Genomic DNA, 23,844 nt, shown 5'->3' with positions numbered 1-23,844 from the left:
AGAGGTCCTCATGTAAGTGAGGTTAAACAGGGGAACTAAGCCCTGGCTCGCCCTTTGGGGCTTTTTGGAGATGCATACATTTGCTTTTCATCAGTCTCAGGATCTCCATGACCTTTCAAAGATGACAGAGAGCGGCCTCACTGTGACCTTGGCCTGTTCCCTCAGCATCCTTGGATGCAGCTCCTCCAGTCCCATGGACTCTTCAGGACTGAGTTTGCTCCACACCCCTGACTTGAGTCTCCTCTGCTAACGGATGTTGTTTTCTTCCTGGAGTCCTGACTCTAGGCACAAAGGCTTGGAAGGCTCTGCCAGCAAAGAGTGAGGCAAAGAAGACTTTCAGTACCTCAGACCTATCTGCATCTACTCTCCCTAAATTCTCTGCCCCATTCAGAAGTGAGCCCACGTTTTCCTTGTTTATTCGTCTCTGTTCTACTGTTAATGAAGCAGTATCAGCTCTTCTTGGTGCCTGTGATGTCCCTTGCAACTGTCGGCTCTAGGGGAGGTTTGCTTTTCTTAATGCCATGCCTCGATAGCATTCCTAAATTTCTTCTTCTTTGTAACCTGTCCCTGCTTCCTCTCCCTGTTTATTGCTCTTTTGCTGTGGAGCTCAGTCTTGAGTTGCTTGTGTGGCCAAGCCATCGCCTGAGATGAATGCTTGTTTTCCTGACTGTCAGGATGGACCATTCTAGTGCTTGAAGGAGGCTGTCCTCAGAGACCTGCCAGCTTGCCTGAGCTCCTTTGCTGGTCAGAGCTGCTTCCCACAGGATCCCTCTTACCGGTGCCCTGAATATGTCAAAGTCTGCCTGACTGATGTCCAGGGTCTGAACCCTGCGACTCTCCGTTGTAAATTCCCCTCAGGATTGGAGATGGTCCTATTTTCATGGTGACTGCAACCAAGGCTGCCCCTGAGTATCACATCTCCAAGCAGGTCTTCTGTGCTTGCAAGTGCAGATCCAGGTGACTCACCTGGCAGCTGGGCTAAGAAATTGTCCTACTATCCACCAGGTGCCTCCTGGACCGTTTGCACCCTGCTGTGTTGCCCTTCCAGGGAATGCCAGGGAGACTAAAATCCCCCACAAGGACTAGGCTCATTGCTCTGGAGACTTGCTCAGGTTGCTTAAAGAACACTTTGTTCACTTCCTCACCCTGTTGCAGTGGTTTGTAACTGCTTCCGCAATGCCACCCTTCCTGGCCTCTCCTCTGATCCTCACACGTAAGCATTCACGCAGCCTGTAACCCCTCCCATCGAGGAGCTCCACACATCTGAGCTGCTCCTTCGCACAGAGGGCAATTCCCCTCCTCCTCTTTCCTGCCTGGCTTTCCTGAAGAGCTTCTGTCCATCCATTGCAGCACCCCAAGCCCTGTGAGTGATCCTACCACAAATCAGTCATGCCCACAATGCCAGCACTTCTGGGACCACGCACAGAGCTTCAGCTCCTCCTGCCTGTGCCCAGGCTGAATGCAGTTGTGTACATTTGGGCTGCAGAACCTCAGCCGTGGCACCAGGGCTGAGCACAGAATTGCCATGGCGAAACCTGTTGCCCAAAGCCAAGCACCCTGTGTATGCTAAGGCCCCATTTTGGAGCAGAGACATGCTGGACTTAAGGCCACAGGACAACGTCATGATGAAAGGAGGTTCCCGCTAAGAGAGCAAACCCTGCAGTCCCCAAAGCCAGGCAGAGACAGCGCCTGGTTGCGCAACTATGGCAGGAGGCAGTTTTCTGCTTGAGCTGTCTCTGCAGCCCCATTGGGCCTGCAAGAGAAATGAAGCCAATCTCTAGGAAGGAGTAGGTGCTGCTGAGAACATCCCTGGAGGTGGGCAGCCTGAGATCCAGCTACACTGTGATCATGGTTAGCATGTTCCCTGTTCCTGTCATCAGGTGGCTGAGTGAGGTTCAGGGAGAGGAGAACCATAAGGGTGTGAGAACATGGGTGCATGAGTGGAGATGCTGATGTGAAGTGCCTCCCATTCCTGCAGCACCTTTGGACATAGATGGGATGGGTCTTGCCTCTGCCCCGTGGTGTTGGCATTCAGTTCCTGACATACAGGCATCTCACCCCTCTGAGATGCCCTGGGGAGTCTCTCCAGCACCCATCCAAAAGGGCATGGTGTTCCTGTCGGTCCTGTGCTGTATTTTCCAGGGGTTGTGCTGGGCACCCCAACTGCCTGACACAGCACTAGAAGCCTTTTCTTATTCCTTATTGACATGAGAGCCCTGAGTTAAAGTAGGACTCTGCAATGCAGAGATGAACACTTGTCTTAGCTTTGCAGTAACTTGGGCTCTAAGAAATGCCCAATGCTTCAGTTGATGGAGCCTAGAGAGACACCTCGCTCTCCTTATGGTGCACTCCTCCATTTGGTCAGCTGAGTAGGTCTGCAGGCTGCCAGGATCTGGTTGATTAAGGCACGCTCAGATGCCCTAAACCTCTACCTCTGGTGTCATTTCAGGTCACCAAGGACAGTTCCCCTCCAGCCTTCCCCAGGCCATGGCTGATGCTCTGGAAGGATGTGGGTCTTTCACAATTGCTCCATAGGAGCTGGAAGACATTTGAACATGTCTTGGATCACCTCTGGCACCTCAAATGTCACCAGGTGTTTGTGTGTGAGCAAGTGACTCCTCCCCTCCATCTCCCTTGATCAGAATGGGAGCTTAGTCAAGGAGCACACATTTTGTGCCCACCTGAATTGAGGGAAGAGGAATCCTACCTCCCCTGGGTCTGTGGCATGCACAGGAGGGAGTTGGATTGCCCCAAAGCCTCTCACCAAAGAAGAGACACCTGTGTTGACTCATCTGAATCACTGCCCTACATGGGAAAGCAAACCTCTCCCTATCACTTTGTGCATGCCCTGCCTAATAGCTGGGGAGGAATAGGGATTTGCAGAGGGGGACAGTTCCACCTCTCTTAGACAATGATGCTCTGATAGGAGAAATCACACTGCTGGACTCCACTGCTCCCTCCACAGGTTAGAGAGGGAAGATAGGTGATTACTTTAGCCTAGTTGAACGTACGTTCCCCAGGAGGGACCCTGCTGCCTTTCAGGAGCTGTCAGCCCTGGAGCCCCTGGGGACATCTCGAGAAAGCCTGTGGGGCAGAGAAAGTCACGCCTTTGGCGGTGCCTCTGCTGCTGAGCTGGAGCAGGCTCCTGGGACTGGGAGAGCTCATGGTGACCTGGCAGGCTGTGCAGAGAGCTGCTCAGTCCAGGGGCAGCTCCTCTGCAAAGAGCAGCAGGGCTCGGGGCACCGCCTGCAGGTGCCCAGATGAGGTGAGCACCTCAGAGAGAAGTTAAGGGCAGTCTGGAGTGGGGGGACAGCTGAGAGCTCATTGGAGAGGAAATCTTCACTGCCCTTACCACAGTAAGTCTTTGGCCACAGGCAATGCAGCTGTGCTTCCTAGAGGGGTTTCCTAAGCCTGGCACCTCCCACAGCTCCCACAGAGGATCTGCCAGGATGGCTATTGTGGTTTCTGTGATGTGGAGGAGGAGGATGTGCTGCAGAGCAGGGATTCCCTGCCACACCACCAGAGGGACAAGACCTCACCATTACCTTCTCCTAGGGATGGCCTCAGGTGTATGAAGCCAGCGTGTGCACACATATCTGCATGGGGCTGCAATTCAGAGCAGTGTGTCTGCAGCCCGGGGTACTGTGTGCCTGGGGCAGTGACTGCTGCCTGCAAGGGTCAGTGCTCAGCCTGGCCAGGGAACTCCCCAGGTGCAGCAGGGAGAAGCTCTGGGTGGAAGGAGTGACCTCCAATAGGGCAGGTTCGTTCTCCATAGGTCAGGGCTGCTCCCAGCTCTAACTCACCATGAGGACGTTTCCAGATGGGGACTTTTCAAAAGGAAGGATGAGTCACTGGGTACCTGAAAGGGAAGAAGCTTTTCTCAGTCTGCGATGTCTGTTTTCTACCACTGGCAGAGGGGAAACGGAAGCAGGTTAGGGGGGTTTAGACATGGGGATGAGACTCCTAAAATGTTACTTTGAAAGATCAAGAGGTCTGTGAGGGTCCTGAGAAAGCCTCTTCATTCCCTCTACCCCCACCCCAACACAGGTAGCACCACCATCACCTTTGCAGTTATCATCATTCTCCTCAGAGCTTTTCTGAGCTGCTCCTTAGCAGCTGCAAAAGCAGAGATGCTCCTGGAAAGTGTCCTGCCCAGGAGGTTTCTGTAGGGCAGAACGACATGCCCAGAGGGTGGGATGAGGCCCATGAGCACTGCTAGGGAAAAGACAGAGGGACAGAGAAAGAGCTCCAAGCAGGAACAAGTCAAGGCGGTGGAGATGGAGTCAGGGAGGGAGGGGAAATGACTAACAGAGACTAACAGAAACATGGTGGGAGAGGAGATTCAGGCAATGCCCTTTGGCCTCTGCAGTGCAGATGCCTTCCTCTGAACAAGCCCCCTTGTCTCTCGTCCCACCCAACAGAGCGCTCTGCCCTCAAGGCTGTGGGGTCCAGGGCATGAGTCGCTTCCTCTGCCGCCAGACCTGCAGCAGAGGAGAGGTGCCTCTCTCCTGTGATATGCCCATTTCCTGCTGCACGACAAAGGGGCTGAGAGGGACTGGCCTGCAATGTCACCATCTGGGAGGTGGCATGTACACCTAGGCAAAGGTGTACATGCCCATCTATCTCTCTCTCTCTCTCTCTCTCCTTGCTTCCTTCTGTAGGAGGATCATGATGACGCTCCTTGTTTCTCCAGCTGTCTGGGCTGCTTGTGTTTCTGTTTTCAGGATCTGTGGGGATAATGGGAGTGGGGTGCAGCTGCAGTTCAGCTACTGACCCTGGGGTTCCTTCCAGGGAGGCATCTTCATGGTAGTGAGATGCCCAACCGCCTTTCTAAGCAGTGGAGCTCTGGGCAATGCAGTGCATGGGGCTGGGGAATGAGCCCCCTCCCTCCTAAGGAGACCCACCTTCAGGACACCTGACTTCTTCCCTGGGGTGTCCTGGCAGGCTGTGAGCAGCACTACAGAGCAGCACAGCTCTCCTGCAGGGTCCTTCTGATAGCTGGCAGTCTTTGGTTTGGTCATCTGAGTCAGGAGCCCTTCCCAACCCTCTCTAACATTCTCTCCCCATCTGGACTAAGAAAGAGAGAGGACTTCAGAGGTCTGCACTTGGAAACTGGTCTCCTCTGTTCTCAGCACAGTCTAGATTCTTTTTCAGAGGAATATGTGAGTGCAATCATCCTCTAGCTGAGAGAGGGGCAAGCACAGGGCAGCTGGCAACAAGACTAATGAGCAGACCAGCTCTGCTGAGGCTGCACTAGGTGACAGGGAGCCTTTTTGCCTCTAATGACTCACTAGTGCTCACATGGAGAGCAAGAGAAAAGTCAAAGATTTCTACCGTTGAAAACACCATGTGATGGAGGCATCTGAAAACTAAAGAAGTGTCCAGCTAGACTCATCTGCTGCCCCTCGTTTCCTGGAGAGCAGGGTGTGAAAATGCTGAACCTTCACCTATGGAAGGTTAGGGTGTCTCACCCTCTGTTATCCATATAGAGCCTGGAAAAATAGTGCACCTGGTAAATTGGTGTGAGGTCAGGGACAAAGCCCTCTGCAAGGGGTTGGGCCACCTGTGCCTTCCCTTGCCTTGAAAGAGGGCTGATGGTGATTGATTCCAACACAGACAAATCTGCCCAAGAGGGGAAAGGAGGAGATCAATCCCTTCCTCTTTCCTCTAAGGAGCAGCTGGGCATGCTGCGTATTTCATCTTTCGTGGTGGTAAATGAGATTATACGCACTGGGTCACTGGACTAACTCCCCTTCACTCAACTCAGGGCCTCCATCCCCAGGAACTGCCACCTCCATGTAGTCACAGCTATAGAGCAGGACTAAATCCTCTGTTGCCCACGGGCAGAGGTCGCTGATCCTCATGGTGCACACAAACTGGAGTTCAAGCTAGGGAACTGACAGAAGGTCCTCTAGAGATGGAAAGGCAATGTGGAGGGTTTCTGTATGCAATGGAATGTACTTTGCTCAAGAAAGTCCATCTTAGCTTCTCAATACCTTTTCCTCCACAGACAGTCCCCCGTGGCCAGAGGGAGGAAATGTCCAACAGCAGCTTCCTCACTGAGTTCCTCCTCCTGGCATTTGCAGACAAACGGGAACTGCAGCTCTTGCACTTCTCCCTCTTCCTGGGCATCTACCTGGCTGCCCTCTTGGGCAACATCCTCATCATCTCAGCCAGAGCCTGCAACCACCACCTCCACACCCCCATGTACTTCTTCCTTCTCAAGCTCTCCATCCTGGACTTTGGCTCCATCTCCACCACTGTCCCCACATCCATGGCCCGTTCCCTCAGGGACACCAGGGCCATTTCCTACTCAGGATGTGCTGCCCAGGTCTTTTTTCTCTTCTTCTTCATTGGAGCAGAATATTTTCTTCTCACTCTCATGGCCTATATTGCCATCTGCAAAACCCCTGCACTATGGGAGCCTCCTGGGCAGCAGAGCTTGTGTCAAAATGGCTGCAGCTGCCTGGGGCAGTGGCTTTCTCTCTGCGGTGCTGCACACTGCAAACACATTTTCACTCCCACTCTGTGACGGTAATATTGTGGACCAGTTCTTCTGTGAAGTTCCCCAGCTCCTCCGGCTCTCCTGCTCTGACTCCTACCTCAGGCAAAGCTGCGGTTACTGTGGTTAGTGTCTGTGTAGCTTGTGGGGGTTCTGTGTTCATTGTTCTGGCCTACGTGCAGATCTTGACGGCTGTGCTGAGGATTCCCTGTGAGCAGGGCCAGCACAAAGCCTTTTCCATGTGCCTCCCTCACCTGGCTGTGGTCTCCTTGTTTGTCAGCACGGGCATGTTTGCCTACCTGAAGCCCCCATCCATGTCCTGCCCAGCTCTGGATCTGGTGGTGGCCGTTCTGTACTCAGTGGTGCCTCCAGCAGTGAACCCTCTCATCTAGGGCATGAGGAACAAGAAGCTCAAAGAGGCTGTGTGGAAACTGATTGACTTGACATTTTTCAGCAGCAAGAAACTGCCCATCTTCTTCTGCCAATGACTCCCAGCATCTCATGAGAGACCAGGCCTGGTCATGATTCCTCTTTTTTTCCTTTTTTTGTAGGGGAGGGGGCTTTTTTTTTTTTTGCCAGTGTTAGTTTCATCCAGAAAGAAATGTTGTTATCCCTCTCACTTCTACTTAAGCATCTACCTGTTTGTGTGCCCCATTTGTGTAAATGGAGGAACTAGGCTCCTAGGGTAATTAAACAAAGGAAAGGAACCTGCAGCAACTCTCTTTGTCTCAGGTGTTTTCTCTGGATAACTTCTCTGGTAAGCTCACTCAGTGGTGCATGTGTGCAGAGGACAAGGAGAGCAGAAGATTCTGGGTGGGGGAGAGCGACTAAAATGCCATCTCCTTAGTGTGGTGCCTGAACACTGAGCTCTTCTTCCAAAGCTAGAGTCACAAATCTGGCCAAGGAATGCTATCCCAAAAGGGCTTGTTGCTTTCTGGGGTTCTCCATGGGCTCAGGGTGATGCGATCTGAGTCCCAGTGTTAACAGGTTACGCACTTAAGGACTGGCTTCCTTTACCAGCTTGTACACATGATTCCATCTTTTCTGCAATATGAAGGATGGTAGCTTGGGGATCCCTCAGCTGGCAAGCCTGAGTCTTGAGGCGCACACTTGCAGAGCTGCATAGAACCACCCACTCCCAAGGAAGGACTGTTTGATCTGTAGTACGGAAAAAAGGCATCCAAAAAGATCTTGAGCATCTCTGAATTGCTGCTGGGGTAGGGAAGAGAAGACGCCATCCATTACAGATGAAACAGCCATTCCGGGGATGTAAGGAGGGTGAGATAATCTCAGAATGGGAGATAGCTGCTCCAAGGGTCATCTTTCCAAGCCTTGCACGAAGGGAGGAGTGCAGGAAGGAGGAGTGTGTGAGGTGGACCACGCTACACAGCCAAGCCGTGGTATTAGGAACTCTGAATATGATAATATCAGCAATGATTGGTTAAACACAATAGGGTTATTCCCTCCCAGGAAAACTCTAATAGCTTTGCAACTGTGGGCTAATGTATACACAACCAGGCAATTCCTGGCCTGGGGAAAAGGGGAAATCCCCAAGAGAGGCTGAAGACATTGTCCTGCAGAATGGCACACCTGCTTGCACACTATCCAGGGCCAGCTATGATGTAGACTGAATGTCGAAGCTCAGCTACTGGAGGGATCCACATTGTACCTATGCGTGCATATACATATTTATACACACACTTTACATATATATATATATGTACATACATACATACATACATACATACATATATACACACATATATATATATATATTTCCTGCTAACAGACCTTCATCCTGATCAGCCAGAAGGGAACAGGATGAATGCTGTTCGTGCGAGTGCTGAGTATATCCGCCTGCGTTGACCTGGGTGGCCAGCCAAGCAGACATGGAGTACAGGGTGAGCTGCCTGTGGGGAAAGGAGGCTCAGCCTCGCTGCTGCAGAGACTGGGCAGCCACGGCTGCAGTCACCACTGCCAGGTGGGCTGGGGGAATGCAGCTCCTAGAGACAGCTGCAGAAAGCCCTAGCAATGCAGAAGGAAGGAGGTGAGACCTGGAGCCAGCTGGATCGGGCAACCCCTCACAGGCAGGATTTGAATCCCTGAGTGCAGTGCACCAAGCTTAGCAGCCCCCTGGCTTTTCCGTGGAGACACAACCTCAGCACAGTGCTGCAGTTTACGATTGGGTTTCCAGAGCAGAGACGGACAAGCTTTGAGAGCTCTTTCTGTAGGAGATGGGATGCCAACAAGTTTCCTGTCTCCAGGGCTGCCTCCAGTTCCCTCTTCCAGATAATTCCCAGCTTACCCAGTTGAGCAAATTCAGGTTCTTTCCCATGCTTATTCCTACACATTGATGCCCACTTTTTCAAGCTCTTTTACCCTCGTTTCCTACTTTCCTGTGGTTTTGGTTTTTGTAAAGCGTGGAGGAAGAAGGAAGAGGAGCACCAGAGCCTGAACAGGGCCTTCAGCCCTGGCCCCTCACGTTCAGAGACTGATGCTCTCCCACGTGAGCATCCAGATCCTTTGGAGGTGCTTGGCCTCAGGCAGGAGATGGCAGCAGAGATTGCAGCTCAAGGCAGGGCTTTGGGGTAGGACTGACAGCTGGAGGCTATACCAGGCTAGGCAGGTAATTTGGATGTTGGTATTTGAAGAAAACTCACCTGGAGACAGGCTTCCACCTGGCAGGCTTATTGCCAACAGTTTTGTTCAGGTGGGATGTTGACTCACTCCAGGTTTTGAATTCCCCTGGAGGAAAATACATAGATGGTTAGAAGGCAAGTGCTATCTCCTCCTGGGAACTGAGCCCAACTGGGAAAGTGGGAGGGCCAAATCCTGACTGCTCTACCGTTGAGGTGGAGTTCTTGGAGGGGGCTTTGGATGTGCCTAAGCCGAGGACACACATCTGACCCTTTGGCAGGGTGCTCAGAGTATGAGTAGGATGTACTGCTGACAGCACAGAGGTGGCTCTGGTGGCTCTGGTGTGGGGCACAGCTGCTCCAAGCAGCTCCCTATTACTGAACCCATGCCACAATTTTGGTCCCCCTAAGCTGCTCCCTGTTGTTCCTCCCATGACGTGGGGTTAGTCCCCCTGAGCTGCTCCCTATTCCTCACCCCATTTCTTGGCGTCAGTCCCCCTCGGCTGCTTCCTACTCCTCATCCCATGCCACAGTTTTGCTCCCTCCAAGCTGCTCCCTATTGCTCACCCTGTGCCACATTGCCAGAGGGAGAAGTCAGAGCCCTTTTCCCATCGGGGCATGCAGAGAGGGGCTGGGAGGTGACAGGATGGGTGGCCATAGCAAGGCCTCCTCCCAGCCAAGGGTGGGTGAGAGTCTCTGCAAACACCTTCTAAGCAGGGCCACAGCCCTGCGAGGGGGACGCTGATGGCCCTTCCTGACTTCCCCCAGGACCACTTTTGGGTCACTGGGGTCTGTCCATGCTCTAAAGCCCCTTGGCCAGGAGGAGCATAGGACAGAGCATAGGACAGAGTGATTAGTAAAAGAGGAGTGGCAAGCCAGACTTTGATAGACGCCACCAGACTATCTCGGTCTGGGTGGCTTCAGTATTTATTTATTTATTTATTTACTTTTTTACCTGCAGAAAATTATGCCCATTTAGTTGCTTTGAAATCCGTTTCAGAGCATTTTCTGAGTTTCTATACACACCATTGCCCCCACCCCTCCATAGCCTGCTCTTGAGCAGAGTTTGATCACATTGCTTGTATTCTCACCAGATACCTTTCCAAATGTTCTCTTCTGCTCTGGAAATTGTGTTTCAAAGCAGCTTGGAGAGAGGATGTCACCAGATGTCCCTCAGCACCCTGGCTGTTGTCTGTGCTTGTATCACCCTGAGGCCTGTGACCCTCAAACCACCATGAAGGATGTTTCCAAAGCAACTCGGAAAGTTTTAGCTGGTTTGCTTTTCAGTGCCTTGAAAGATGGTGAAAGACCAGTCCTACCACTTGTCTTTGCTATAACACTACTCATAGCCCAGGATGAGCAGTTCCTAAATATCAGCTTTGGTGGTGCCACCACTTTAGATGCCCTTGCCTGAGTCCTTCCACCTGTCTGGTTCATGTTCAAGCATCACCTCCTCCGGGCTCAAGGTCGGTGCATCCCTCTGAGTAAGAAGTCCAGCAAAGCGGGCAGGAGACCTGCATGGATGAGCAAGGAGCTCCTGGCAAAACTCCAACAGCAGAAGGAAGTCTACAGAAAGTCGAAAAGGGGACAGGCCACTTGGGAGGAATACAGGGACGTTGTCAGAGTGTGCAGGGATGTGACAAGGAAGGCCAAGGCCCATTTGGAATCAAATCTGGCAAGGGATGTCAAGGACAACAAGAAGGGCTTCTACAAATACACCTATAGCAAAAGGAAGACGAGGGAAAACGTGGGCCCACTGCTGAATGGGGGCAGGTGCCCTGGTGACGAAGACTACAGAGAAGGCAGAGTTATTGAATGCTGCCTTTGCTTCAGCCTTGACTGCTAAGGCCAGTCCTCAGGAATTCCAGACCCTGGGGACAAGAGAGAAAGTCTGGAGAAAGGAAGACTCTCCCTTGGTGGAGGAGGATCAGGTTAGAAATCTTTTGTCCAAACTTGACATCCATAAATCCATGGGCCCTGATGGCATGCACCCACGAGTGCTGAGGGAGCTGGCGGATGTTATCGCTAGGCCACTCTCCATCATCTTTGAAAAGTCCTGGAGATCGGGAGAGGTGCCTGAGTCCTGGAAGAAAGCCAGCATCACCCCAGTCTTCCAAAAGGGCAAGAAGGAGGAGCCAGGAAACTACAGGCCTGTCAGCTTCACCTCCATCCCTGGAAAGGGGATGGAACAGCTCCTCCTGGAGGTCATCACTAAGCATGTGGAGGACAAGAAGGTGATCAGGAGTAGTCAGCATGGATTCACCAAAGGGAAATCATGCTTGACCAGTCTGATAGCCTTCTAGGATGGAATGAGTGGCTGGGTAGATGAGGGGAGAGCAGCGGATGTTGTCTTCCTGGACTTCAGCAAGGCTTTTGACACTGTCTCCCATCACATCCTCCTAGGTAAGCTCAGGAAGTGTGGGCTAGATGAGTGGACAGTGAGGTGGATTGAGAACTGGCTGAATGGCAGAGCTCAGAGGGTTGTGGTCAGTCTAGTTGGAGGCCCGTAGCTAGTGGTGTCCCCCAGGGGTCAGTCCTGGGTCCAGTCTTGTTCAATGTATTTATTCATCAATGACCTGGAGGAAGGGACAGAGTGCACCCTCAGCAAGTTTGCTGATGATACTAAACTGGGAGGAGTAGAGGCTACACCAGAAGGCTGTGCTGCCATTCAGAGGGACCTGGACAGGCTGGAGAGATGGGCAGAGAGGAACCTCCTGAAATCCAACAAAGGCAAGGGCAGGGTCCTGCACCTAGGCAGGAATAACCCCATGCACCAGTACAGGCTGGGGGCTGACCTGCTGGAAAGCAGCTCTGCCGAGAAGGACCTGGGAGTGCTGGTGGACAACAAGTTAAACATGAGCCAGCAGTGTGGCCTTGTGGCCAAGAAGGCCAATGGGATCCTGGGGTGCATTAGGCAGAGTGTTGCCAGCAGGTGGAGGGAGGTGCTCCTGCCCCTCTCCTCAGCCCTGGGGAGGCCTCACTTGGGAGTACTGTGCCCAGTTCTGGGCTCCCCAGTACAGGAGAGACATGGAGCAACTGGAGTGAGTCCAGCGGAGGGCTATTAAGATGGTGAAGGGACTGGAGCCTCTCTCCTCTGAAGAAAGGCTGAGGCAGCTGGGCCTGTTGAGCCTGGAAGAGAGAAGACTCAAGGGGGATCTGGACACTGTGCATAAATACCTGAAGAGAGGGTGTCAAGAGGATGAGGCCAGCCTCTTCTCCGTGGTGCCCAGCAATAGGATGAGAGACAGCGGGCGCAAAATGAAACACAGGAAGTTCTCTTTGAACATGAGGAAAAGTTTCTTTACTGTGAGAGTTACTGAGCACTTGTTGGGGTTTGCAGTTCACCTTTATTTGACCTCCATCAGACTGCCCAGCCCTGGTCGGGATTCCCGCCAGTGTCCGTTTAAACTCATTGGTGAGGAGAGGTCACATGTTACTAGGGTCCCTGGCTGTCCATCACCAGGAGCTTTCCAGAAGAGAGGCGGAAACCACGCTTGGCATGACCACGCCCACAATTGGCCCTTGGTATAAAAGGTGGCTGCTGGCGCCACAGGGGAGCTTCTGGGGGCTGCCGGAGTTGGTGGTGGTAACCGAAGAAAGAAGAGAAGAACCGAGAAGGAGCATGGCTGCGGGACAGCCGTCATTGGGAGCAAAAGCACCGGGTAGGAAGACGAGTGCTCCTTCAGTGCTCCCCCGCCCACTCCCTCCTGGTAGGGGACGCCGGACCAGGACAAGCCCGCCGGAGTCCACCACTCCTGAGCAGCTGCACGAGGTGTTGTAAGTTAACCACTACAGGCTTTGTTCCCGGGGGTCGGCATACCTCATTGGTGTGGCCGGATCGCAAATACGGGTTGTACCTGAACACGGTTTTATACCGAGGATCAGCACACCCACCCACCCACCTACCCACCCAGTGTGGCTAGATCACTTCTACGGGCTTTGTTCCCGGGGATTGGCACGCCTGTCCAGCAGGGCCTGATCAGGGCAATGCCCCCCACCCCCGCAGCCCCCACACCCCTTCTCTTTTTTTATAAAGGCACGTCAATATCATTCATAATTTTATTTGCTGTGAAACCTTATTTGCTTTGTTGTTATTTTTCCTGGAAGCTCCCACTAAATACCATTGTATATAGTTAATATATGTTTGTCTTGACTGTTTACCATTGTATAGTTACTGCATGTTTGTATTGATTGTTTAACTGAACTGAGGAGAATAATCAGTTTTCCCACAATGCCCTTCAATTGGTGTGGGCGCTCCTCTGCTATGGACCGGGACAGCACTGGAAGAGGTTGCCCAGAGCGACGGTGGAGTCTCCATCCTTGGAGATGTTCAAAAGGCATCTGGACGCAAAGTGGGGCAAGGCGCTCTAGCTGGCCCTGCTTGAGCAGCGGGGTTGGACTAGATGTTCTCCAGAGGTCCCTTCCAACCTCAAGCATTCTGGGATTCTGTGAAAGCCCCAAACCCTGCACGGATGCCTGAAGCCTAAGGCCTAAGCTGCTCCCTGACAGCCCCTAACCGTCCAGCTGCTTTTGTAAGACTAGCTGGAAGGCGTTTGGGGCTGGGGAGGCAGAGGAAGGGCAGGGTGTGTGGGGTGCTGGAGAGAAAGCACACAGGGAGGTGAGAGGGAAGGGGAAGGGCAGGGGAGAGGGAGCTGGAGGTGAAGGTGTGAGGGCTGGGCTGTAGGTGGTGAGGTCAGTTGTGCTGCAGGAAGCTGCTTGGTGAGGAAGCAGCAGGCTGGCCTGGGGAGGTGCTCAAGTGAAGGGCGAGGGGTAGCCCAGGAGGGCCGAGAGTAACTCGGGAGTAACTATGACTCTCTGAAGATAGGGCCATAGTTACTGACTGGGCTGAGCTGCAGAGGCAACACCTCCTCGTGGTCCCGCTGGATGCCCACTCGTGGGCAACCAAGTTTGCCTCTGCCCCAGTGTGCAGTGTTAGAGTTGCTTCCTCCCTATCGACTGGCCTCACTGACCACTCGATAGTACTTCGAGGTGAATCAAAATTTTTCGATTGTGGATAATTGGCTTACTCGTGGTCCAGAGCCCTTGGCCTAGGGGCTGCTTAAAGGCACACCAGTTGAACTTGGGGGCTGGTTCTTCTGGCATGTTTTTAACTCCCGCAGTCATGTTTGACAACCTAGTAAGACCATGGGTTGTCAATTTCATGTCAGTGGGCACCCAGACGGATGAGTTTCCCATTGATGTCGCTGCCGCTAGGCCAGCGACTTTAACATCAAATGGGTGGCCTGTCATTTCACAGAATCTGACATTTTACAATTCGGCTTATGACTCTTGGGATGGGAGTATTCCCAGACCAAGTTTGGATTGTGTTAAAGATCTGCCAGAGGTTTATGAGGCTCTGGAATCCCCGGTCGGCTCACCCGTGGTAGGCCGGACTGATGAAGCCCAGGGTGGAGGCGATGGCGGGAGAGGTTCTGGAGTCTCCCTCTCGCAAGGCAATCTTACCAGCTTTGGTGACCCCTATTCTTGACTCCAGGGGGGAGCAGCTGACGGTGGCACGCCGGTTGTGAAGATCCCAGATGAACATCCAGCATGTCCATGCTGTGGAGTCAAGGCAGGAAAAATTGCGGCGTTGACTGAACATCTGCGGAGGGCCCACGGTCGGCGACGAGTGCTATTTCAGTGTTCCCGGTGTGGGAAGCTGAACGAGAAACATCATAGCATTGCCTGCCACTTAACGAGGGGCTGCGGAACCCTGGGGGAAGTAGAAGATGAAGCCTCGGAGGCCCCTCTCCCATGGAACTGTGAGGAATGCAACCAGGCGTTCAAGACAAAGAGCGGCCTTTCCCAACACAAACGTCTCGTTCACCCGAAGACTAGGAATAGAGAAGGGATTGAGGCGTCTTGCGCGAAGGGAAAGGGACTGCGAGGTATGCACAAGAGTATTTGGTCGGAGGAAGAGAGGGCTCTGCTGAGGGAGCTGGAACAGAGGTTCAGAGAGGCACGAAACATCAATAAGCGGATTTCTGAGCATTTGCCCAGAAAATTGATAAAGCAATTCAGTGATAAGAGACGGTGGCTGGTGCCAAAGTATTCACATTGCCGAAAAGAGCTGGCAGTCCATCTTGGTATGTTCCGGCATGTGAGGACATGGAGGGCTGCGAGACGTCGGCCAAGAGAGAAGCCACGTTTTGTGGAGGTAAGGGGTCTTGAGGGAATGGTGCTGCAGGTGGCCAGGGACTGGTGGCCTGTGGGAGGCCCCTACCCAAAGCCTGACCCCTAACCTGAAGCCCTACCCTTCCGCCTTGCCTCCTTGCCCTCTCTCTTTGCTAAGGCCAAAGCCAAAGTGCTATGGTGAAGCCTGAATCTCTGCCCCATGACCCTAACTCTTTGCCTGTGCCTGAAGCTAATCCCATGCCCTGATCCCTTGCCTTGAAGCACTAGACTGGGCTTTAGCCCTCACTCCTACCCAAACCCACAACATTCTGCCACAAAACTCTAGCCCATACCCGCAAGCCTGAGCACAAACCCCAAGCCCAACACTCAAGCAGAACCCACAAGCTTTCCCTAATCCCACTAAGTGCAAAGCCCAAAGCCTCCACTGGTGCCTGAGGCCTAAGCCCAAAGCTCCTCCCTCAAAGCCCCTAACTGTCCAGCCCTCTTGTCAGCCTAGCTCAAAGGCATTTGTAGCCTGGGAGGCAGGGCAAGCTCAAGTGCTCAAGTTAAGGGCAAGGGGCAGCGCAGGAGGGCTGAGGTTGTGGGAGGATGGAGGAAGAGGCAAGTTGGAGGGAGAGCGCTTGGTTGTTGACAGAGAGGTCCCTTCTGTTTCAGCACGTGGCTGCCCGGCAGAAGAGGACAGCTGTGAGGACATGAAGGGCTTCCTCATCTGGGACAGAGCGGATCTCTCTAATAGCATCTCTGCAATACAAAGCAATCTCCTCAGTTCAGTACCTGAATGCTGGGCTCTTCTTCCAAAGCTGGAGTCACAAATGTTGCCAAGGAATGGTGTCCTCTTAGGGAAGGAGGGTGAGATTCAGGGCTTCCTTGTTGGGCCATCTGTCCATGGAGACGGTGAATGATCCCAGAGTTACCTCCTGAGGCTGGGCCACATGTGGTTGGGCTGGTGGCAGATGACCATCCCCCTGGAGAGGAAACAAGGTGCCAGGGGGAGCTCAGAGCATTTCTGGGAACAGGAGACAGTGGGGGTGGGCACTGAGTGGAGCCTCACAACACAAGAGACCATTCAAGGTAGTCTCTGAGTGGTAGGAGCAAAATCAACAAATGCAAAGGCAAAGGAAGGCTCTGCAATCCTAGGAGAGGCAGGGGACATCCTACTAGGAGGCTCAGGGAAGGGAGCCTGCAGAGTCATCCATGGCACCCTCTTTGAAACGCCATAGGCTAGGCCCAGTGCAGCCCCATCACACATCTTGTGCCCTTGGCAATGCTCCCACAGCCATAGGAAATGGGAGGCGGGGACTGCCAGCAGCATGATAACCATCCTCTTGGGTCTGCTTTGTGCTCTGACAAGCATGGCCGCTGTGGACTTTCCCCATGGCCTCCTGGCACCACTGTTGTCTCTCTCTGCTGAGCAGCAGTGCCTGCACAGAGCCCTGCAGGGAGCGCCGGGCAGGGGGTCCTGGAACGGCTGGCCAGCCCAGCATGGACACCCTCACCTGGGGAGAGGCTCTCTCTGGGGAGCAAGGAGGTGTCTGGAAGGGAGCAAGGGGGCGGTGGTGTGTGGGACAGGAGGGAATGAGAAAGAGAATCCTGTTTCTGCATCCATCAGCTTGGGGAAGGCTGCTCTGTCAGTGGAGCAGCACGAGTTGCCTGAAGAGCCCCCAGCGCCAGGGCTCTTGCGCTGCCCAGAAGAGAAGGGCTGGCACGGAGGTGCCATAGGCAGCCTTGGGAATAGGGACTATCCTGGAAAGGAGAAGAGGGGAGAAAGGGAGTCACTAGCTTCTGTTTCCCTGTGCCATTGCTGGCCTCCAGCCCTGAGGCCGATGGAGAGGTTTTCACGCCCTCTTCCCTGCTCTGCTGGGCTGGGGAGAGAGCAGGGAGGTGAAGAGAGACAGCAGGCCGAACTGGTCTGGAAAGTGCCTTGGAGAGGCAAACCCCCGGGTTCAGCAGCACACTTGTGTGAAGAGGCAGGCTGGGGGCACCCACCAGTGTGCTCCTGGCTCCCACCTAGGCCTCATAAAAGCACACGAAGGGCCAGAAGAGAGGAGCCTGCTCTATGCCCTTGTTGCCCAAACACACCAGGAAAACTGCCCCAGGTCTTTTGTCAGGGAGCCAGCCCCTCACATCAGCCATTCCCAGTGCTGGCTGTTTATCCTAGTGCTGCGGGGTCACATTTGGCACGTGGCCAGCTCCATCCTCCTGCGCGGCTCATTTTTGCAATTGTGAGGACTGCCCCGAGGGCGAGGGGGTGCTTCTGCCCCCCTTGAATGCACCCTGCCCCATGTGGTGCCTGCACAGCAGGGCTGTGCAACTGCAGTCAGAGCAGCAGGGCTCAGCTGACCTAGGGTCTGGATGCAGCTGGGAGCCAGGATGCTCCTCGCTGCTCCACTTCAAAAGGGCAACTCGTCTGCACAGAGCAGGAACCAGCTCTCCAGGTGTCACGTGTCCTGGGAAGCCCTTTCGGGTGAGCAACCTTAGGACAAAGGCTGCTAGATGGCTGATTGCCCACAGGCTCATTGGGGAAGGCCGCCTGCTGTTGGTCTCACTGCCAGCCTCACTATGGCAGCTGGCAGTGTTTGCCCCAGGGCTGCCCCACACCATCACAGCCCCCAACACTGTGGGCCCAGCTCATCCCCTCTGCAGGAAGCTTCTGCCAAAACCATTGCCCAGCCCTGGCCCCTCCTCCCAGGCTGTGGCAGGGGTGTCTCTCCCATGTCTCACCCTCACCCCAGGGACAGGTGAGGCCATTTCCCCCTGGGGAACAGGCTCCACAGAAGGGCCTCCAGGCCTGAGCCATCTCTGCCAGATCCCAGCCTCCGCGAGTGGCACCTCCGTTGCACCCATGTATCTCTAGCCTGCTTGGACCTTGGCCACGTGTCATAGTCTCTGTCTCCAGCCCTGCCTCTCCCTGCATCTTGTATTGCTCCTGACTGGTGGAGCAGAAAATCCCACCATTCCCTGACGGGATTCTGGACTTGACACTTGTTCAACTGGTTATCCACCTGGAACCCCAGCTGTGGACTTTCAGCAAAGATGTGTTCTAGGCACTCGGCCCTAGCCAATCCGCTCCTGCTTCAGCAAATTATTCCCACCCCTGAGGCAGGAATTTGCAGCTGCCTTGCTTGAAATAAGTGAGGCGCCCATCAGCCCATTTCTGCAGCCTGTCAAGTTCCCTAAGACGAGCCATGTCAGTAGGGCCAGTTAGTGCACTCAGGGCCCTGGCAGAAGCCCCCTCTCCCAGCAAGCTGTGTCCTCAACCTTACATAGACCTGGGTTCAGGGTGTGGTTTTAGGGCTATTTCAGGGGACACTGCCTGAAAACAGGGGTGGGGAAGCGCGAAAGGGACATAGTATCAGAGACTTGTGGCAGCGTGGGCAGGTGCCAGCTGCCTATGAGCTGCCCCCAACGCTGGGCAGGCTTGGGGAGGAAAGGCCTGAGGCATTCCTGGGGAGCCCCGCAGGGCCACATGGGCTCTGGGGAAAGGCTCCAAGCTGGCTCCAGGGAGCCCCACAGGACTGGGCAGGCTTTGGGGGAAGGGTCAGAGCCAGCCCCAGAGAGCCCCACAGGGCCTGGCAGGCTCAGCGGGGAAGGGTCCAAGTTGGCTCCAGGGAGCCCCACAGGGACGGGCAGCACTGGTGGAGGGGGGCTTGGGGAGAGGGTTCACTCAAGTGCCCGTGATGGGAACCGGGGTCAGACCCCGTCCAGGGATTGCCAGGCAAGTCCCTAGTGACAAGGCAGGTCTGAGGTCAAGCTGGAAAGACAGGCCACAGGCCAGGGTGCAGATCACCAAAGGCCATGACCAGGCATAGGCATGGCTGTGATGGAGCTGCACACACATCCTCCTACAACAGCATTCAGGCAGGGACTGACCGTCCAGGCGTCAGCTTAAATGGAGCTCCTGGGCCCATAGGCACAAACTGGCTTCAACAACTAGCTACATGCCTTCTCCTCTCATTAGTGGCACACAGGAAGGAGTGAACAAGGTTCCTACTGTCCCTACCTACTATGTCCCTGCCTACTAGACAAGGTAAGAGCCTAAGTTCAAGGAAGAAGGCATCTGTTCTGGCACTGTGGTAACAAAATCCAAATTTGACGTGGCTGATGCCTTGATTCTGCTGAGTGATTCCTGGGAAGGTATGCAGAAAAGCATTTCATTAGGAGGAATCTTCTGTGAGTCCATGGGGCTTATGTCAGAGCCCTGAGTGCACTAAGAAGCCTGAATGGCCCTGAGCAGCTTCCCCTGGGCCCTGACCAGCCAAGGCCCCTGCCATGTGACCTGAGTTATGCCCCTGGGCTCCTAGTTCCCTGTCCCTTAGGGAGTGGCATCCCTTGCTCCCCAGCTCCCTGCACCCTTTCAGGAGCACTGAGCAAGGGAATGGGGGCTCCTCACTCAGGGCAGGCTACTGCTCCCTGCTTCCTCAGAGCCCTTCCCAGCACAGACCAGCTGCTCAGCAGCCATCCCCTGGCTCTCCAGGGTGGCCCTAGCCTGCCTTGCTCCCTTTATGGAGCACAAGGACCTGATTGTCCAGACCCTGAGGACCTCTCTGTGGCTTGTCAGTGTGCAGCTGTGGCTGAGGTAGCCTTGCTGGAGCTCTGGCAGGGCAGTCACTCAGCTGCTGCCTGTCCACTTCCAAGGAGGAAGCTGGGTGAGGAGGATGGCCAGGGTGGCTCCTGCCCAGGGCCTCAGGCAGCTCTCAGACCTGCTTCTCACTGTGCACAGGCACCTCATGGTATGCCTGAGAGTGCCGTGGGAGCCTTGGGGGAGCTCAGCCGTGCTTTTCCTCACGCCCTCCCCCTTAGCACTCCCAAAGGAGGAGCCTATGGAGCAAGGTGCCATGCAAGCTCATCCCAGGAGCAAGAGCACAGATGGAGGGAAGGGGCATGCTTTCACTGTGTGTGGGAGGGGAGGGAGGATGGGGAGGGGGGAGGCCCCTGTGTTGTCCCTTGTCCCAGTAACCCTCCTGCTCCTCTTGGGGCTGTGTGCCCTTGAGCCTCACTTCCCCATGCCCCTTACTGCCCTCCCGCAGGGGTGCGCCATCCAAACCATTGCCCTGGTGGACTCAGGGGCTTCCCACCCTCTTGTGGCCTCTGAGTTTGTCCCGAGTGCCCATATCCTTACCTAGCCTCTGCTGACCCCTCACCACAGTCACTGCAGGAGATGGGAGCATGCTTGCACTTCCCTGTGGGAGGCTGTTACTTGGAGGGTGAGGGTCAGAGACAGCCCTGGTGGCCTCATGGAACTGTTCCCCAGCTACAGCACCGCACAGGGCTGCCCCTAGAAAGGCCCGTGTTCCTGGTGTGGTGCACACCAGCAGTTGTCTGGCTGCATGGCTGCCATGACGGCGTCTGAAGGGAGCTGTCTGCGGTGACCTCCTGTTGTGCAGTGACCAAGCAATGGAACTGCACAAGAGTGGTGCCAAGTACAGCAGCCCTGCAGCATAGTGGTGCCCTCAGCACAGCACAGCCTCAGCACCAAGGTCCCTGCCTCACTGCAGCTGCCACCAGGGCCACAGCCTGCAGCTCTGACTCCCCCAGGTGTCAAGACCATACCTTCTCCTGGACGTCCCTGGCAATGCTCCTAGGTGAGTGCAGCGACTGTGCGGATCTTTTCAGAAAGAAGGGTGCAGAAACCCTACCACTCCCTTGCTGCTGCTTTTCTCTTCTTGTTTTTTTTTCTTTAATGTGGGGGGTGGGGGAGAAGAAAGGATGGCCCTGTGGAGATTACAGGGGGCTGAACGCCATGGGAGTAAAGAACTGGCAGCCCCGTTTCTCTTAGCAGTGCTCTTGGAACGCCTACAGGGAACTCGCTTATTCATAAAGCTGGGCCTGCAAGACGGGGCCAGTATGTTGTCAATGATGTGCTGGAGGAATTGCTTGATGCCTGTGTTCTGGCATAACTGCCACGTGCCCTCCTGAGCTGGCAGCCCCTGCTACTGTGCAAGGGATGTAGCTGCTTTTGGCATGTGTTACCTTGTGTGGGCAGTTCTTGAGGCAGGATTATTCCTCCTGCAGCTCCCAGAAGAGCTCTCCTCTGGCAGAGGACTTCTTGGTGGATGTCAGAAGCACAAGCACCTTCTGCACAATGGAAATGGGCACTGAGCAGAGTCCCCTTCCTAGGCCACCTAGACCCCAGCTGGCCTTTTGCTGGAGAAGCAGCTGCCTCAGACCGAGCCATTGGGGCCACCATGTCCCAGAGGGTTGCCCCAAAGCAAGAACTCTACCCTTGGGCCTTCTTCTCTAGGCAGCTCCCTCCCACTGAGGGCAAGTAGGATTCTGGGGACAAGGCGGCTCTGGTGATCGAAGCTGCCTTTGAGGGGTGGCAGCACCTTCTCAAGGGAGCGGAAGAATGGACAGTGGTGCTCACCAAGCCCTGTATCTTCTCTTGCTGTTGGGGAATGAAGGGCCTCTCTCGCCAGGAGGACAACCGAGATTTGGATGCACACCTTGCCTGTGAAGGCCCTGTGCTTTTTCCTTGCAGATGCTTCCTCACTGCCACAGCAGAGCAGGAACATCTTGCAGAAGCAACACTCCTCACTCTGCCAAATGGGCAGAATTTGCTGTGCCACAGCAAGTGACCTGCTCTTGGCACCCCGTTGTGCTGGCGCAGCATGGTGCTAGCCCAGCCTCCCCTAGCCTGTGACAAGAGGATGGCTGCCTGCACTGGGGCAGGCAGATGTATAGCCTGTACAGACTGCTGTTAGCACTGCTCCTCCCTGTGCCGAGCACTTGGCCCCGGAAGTGGAGCTGCCTTTGTGTTCACCCGCCCACCTCACTGAGGAAGTGAACAAATCATCAGGGTAGTGGTATTCCACCAGTGGCCAGGCTGCAGTGCAGGTCACGCACATGCAGGGCTTCCCACTGATTCTACAGCACCAGACTAGAGTCAGGCTCAACAGGGTCCTCTTTCCCTGCTGATTCTGCCAAGCCTGTTCCCTTGGCTGTAGTTTTGCTGGAGAGTAGGTAGGGACAGTGGGAATCTCGTTCATCCATTCATGAATGTCCCTAATTAGAGGATGAGGCATTTGGCTACTTATGGACCATGAATTTCATGACACCTTGTCCGAGTTGAGATTTGGTAGGTGGCCCGTCCGCCCTTGGCCAAGCCAGTGGCATGCATCATTTGGGAACAAGATCTCCGTCCCGCCTACCTCCATTCGCTCAACCACAAGGGAGCCAGGCAAGAGCAAAAGGCAACGGTACAGAAGACTGAGCCGACTCCTGTTGCCTCTGTGAAGAATTTTACTGTTGCCTTCCAAGGCGGCCTTTGTATAACTTAAGTCACAGCCGTTAATTTAGGCAGTTCAGTAAATCCACACTTACCTCTCCTGGTAAAGACGTGGAAGATGTGAACTGAGGAGAAGAGAGCTCTTGGAGAGAAGAGCATCGCCACCTCTTTTGGCAGCTGGTGGAGAGCCCCAGGTTGGCCAAGAACCCATCGTTGCCCTTGAACTACTTCCCTGGAGAGCTGACTGGGAAGCCCAGGATCTCCACTTCTTCCCTGGTCATCATCCTCTTCAGCTGCTCCCTCAGGTGCTGAGAGTTTTGCGCCTTCTCTGCCACTGCCTCACCTAAAGATGACAAGACACTCTCAGAATGGACAGTCACGTCCACCACGTTGCCCTGAGATCCCTTAACCACGACCCAACCTGGCTTGAAGAGTTTGTTGTTATTATCTCTGATGTTGCGCTCTAAATAGGGTCTGCGCTGTGAGTCGGCCGGGTGAGGGTGGGAGGAGGAGGCCGCTACACCGGTAGCGGCCCCAGGTAGGGGGGGCAGAAGCCAGGTCGGGCAGAGCGAGGCAGGCACGCCGGATGGCAGAGTGCCGGGGCAGGGCGGGGGGGAGGGAAGGAAGGGTGCCGCCGACGGCCACGGCGGGAGACTGAGAGCACCGGCCAGGGAGGAGAAGGGATGCGCTGGGGCTCGGCGTCCGCACCACCCGTGGTGGGGGCTCGCCATCCCGGCGGCGAGCACGCGCTCGCGCCGGGGTCGCGCGTTCGAGGCAGGCCGGCGCAAGCCGACCGCGCGGCGTCTCTCCGCTGAGACCAGACCGCGGAGAGAGGGGGCAGGGTACCCCTCTCCGTCCCGGCTGCCCGTGGGGCAGGCACGGGCCGCGCCGGTGGGCATGGGGGGGTACAGCACTGACCCCCTGGCCCCTCCGGCAGCACACCCAGCTGCCCCCCGGGTCGCATTGGGCCACCCGAGTCTTTAAACCCCCGCCCGGCTCTCCGACCGAGAACCCTCGGGCCCGGAGCCCGGGGCCCATGGCCATCCCTACCCGGGGGGGCCGCTACCGGCGGCCGCGGTGGCTGGAGGCCCTCCTCCTTCCTCCCAGCGTGCCCCCCCCCGCCCCCCGCCCCCGGCCCGGCTGACTCGCAGCGCGGCCCCCACAGCACGGCATAGAGCGGCTGGAGCGGTTGGGGGGGGAGGGGAGGAGGAAGCGTGGAAGGCCGGCAGGGCACGGCCGGTGCGGCACGCGCAGCGCAGCGCCCGGGAGGAGCACGCTGGCACACGGGACCACACGGGTGGGTCACCGAGGGGAGGCAGGAGAAGCGCGGACGCTAGGTACCTGGC

General features: G+C 55.2%; 1 pseudogene; it reads left to right on the top strand.

Annotated features, from left to right (window-relative positions):
* Window positions 1–6,037: 6,037 nt before the first annotated feature.
* On the top strand, window positions 6,038–6,990 carry LOC138062989 (olfactory receptor 14A16-like; annotated as a pseudogene).
* The last annotated feature ends 16,854 nt before the right edge of the window (window positions 6,991–23,844 follow it).

This window comes from Struthio camelus, chromosome 31 (assembly GCF_040807025.1).
Source record: "Struthio camelus isolate bStrCam1 chromosome 31, bStrCam1.hap1, whole genome shotgun sequence".
In the NCBI taxonomy this organism is placed as follows: domain Eukaryota; kingdom Metazoa; phylum Chordata; class Aves; order Struthioniformes; family Struthionidae; genus Struthio; species Struthio camelus.
Note: the sequence above shows the minus strand (reverse complement) of the source record. Positions and strands in the feature narration are given on the sequence as shown.